Here is a 1,722-nt window from a genome sequence, read left to right as displayed (position 1 = left end):
TGTGCTCAGATTTGGGTGCACGTTAAAGAACCCCAGGTGGTCTAAATTTGCGGAGCCCTTCACTACGGCGTCTCTAATAATCATATAGTGGTTTTGAGACGTTAAACCCCCATATCATCATACTGTGTTAAAACACGGAAAATCGAGCTTTTAGGTATACACTTCTTTCTCTTATTTCATTGAACGAGGGTCTCGTAATGGCAGACTTGGTGTGTTTAGGTTGTATAAGAGGGACAAATAATCAGCTGCCCGCTCGTAATAGGTTCACGTTCTACGTGACGCCAAACATTCGCATAAGAGTGTTTTCACACTTGTCGTTTGGCTTTTTGATGGCGCTGACTGTCACTCCTACTTCTAAATTCTCATACAAACCCAAAAAAGTGGATGGCGGGAAAGCCGCTGTGGTAGTTCAGTGGTTAGAGCATCGAACGCGCTATTCGAAGGTCGTAGGTTCGATTCCTGCTCACGGCTGGTTATTTTTTTATCCGCTTTTCTTCTTTCTTATTTGCATTCCATTGGTTCCAATAACTTTCCCTGTACATTCCTTGGCATTACTGTCTGTTAGATCTCATTAATATTCTATTAAAACACGGAAAAACGAGCCCTTTGGTATACACTTCTCTCCCTTATTTCATTGAACGAGGGTCTCGTAATGGCAGACTTGGTGTGTTTAGGTTGTATAAGAGGGACATTTATTCGCCTGCCCGCTCATAATATGTTCACGTGCTACGTGACGCCAAACATGCGCATAAGAGTGTTTTCACACTTGTCGTTTGGCCTATAGATGGCGCTGACTGTCACTGCCACTTCTCAATTCACATATAAACCCAAAAAAGTGATTGGAGCGAAGGCCACTGCGGTAGCTCAGTAGTTAGATCGTCGAATGCGTTATTCAAAGGTCGTAGGTTCCATTCCTCCTCACGGGTGGTTAATTTTTCATCCACTTTTCTTTCTTCTTATTTACTTTCCTTTGGTTCTAATAACTTCCCCTGTACATTCCTTGGCTTTACTGACTGTTAGATCTCATTATTATTGTAATAAAACACGGAAAAACGAGCGCTTAGGTATACACTTCTCTCCCTTATTTCATTGAACGAGGGTCTCGTAATGGCAGACTTGGTGTGTTCAGGTTGTATAAGAGGGACAATTAATCAGCTGCCCGCTCATAATAGGTCCACGTTCTACGTGACGCGAACGTGCACATAAGAGTGTTTTCACACTTGTCGTTTGGCCTATAGATGGCGCTGACTGTCACTCCTAATTCTAAATTCACATATAATCCCAAAAAATTGGATGGAGGGAAGGCCGCTGTGGTAGCTCAGTGGTTAGAACATCGAACGAATTATTCGAAGGTCGTAGGTTCGATTCCTCCTCACGGGTAATTAATTTTTGATCCACTTTTCTTTCTTCTTATTTACATTCCTTTGGTTCTAATAACTTCCCCTCTACATTCCTTGGCATTACTCTCTGTTAGATCTCATTATTATTGTAATAAAACACGGAAAAAAGAGCGCTTAGGTATACACTTCTCTCCCTTATTTCATTGAACGAGGGTCTCGTAATGGCAGACTTGGTGTGTTTAGGTTGTATAAGAGGGACAATTAATCAGCTGCCCGCTCATAATAAGTTCACGTGCTACGTGACGCCAAACATGCGCATAAGAGTGTTTTCACACTTGTCGTTTGGCCTATAGATGGCGCTGACTGTCACACCTACTTCTAA

General features: G+C 42.3%; 1 non-coding gene across 1 annotated transcript; it reads left to right on the top strand.

Annotated features, from left to right (window-relative positions):
- Positions 1–398: 398 nt before the first annotated feature.
- Positions 399–471, top strand: TRNAA-CGC (transfer RNA alanine (anticodon CGC)). Its single transcript has one exon. It is a non-coding gene; the product is annotated as a tRNA-Ala (tRNA).
- The last annotated feature ends 1,251 nt before the right edge of the window (positions 472–1,722 follow it).

The sequence above is a fragment of the Rhipicephalus microplus genome, chromosome 8 (genome assembly GCF_043290135.1).
Source record: "Rhipicephalus microplus isolate Deutch F79 chromosome 8, USDA_Rmic, whole genome shotgun sequence".
Classification (NCBI taxonomy): Eukaryota; Metazoa; Arthropoda; class Arachnida; order Ixodida; family Ixodidae; genus Rhipicephalus; species Rhipicephalus microplus.
Note: the sequence above shows the minus strand (reverse complement) of the source record. Positions and strands in the feature narration are given on the sequence as shown.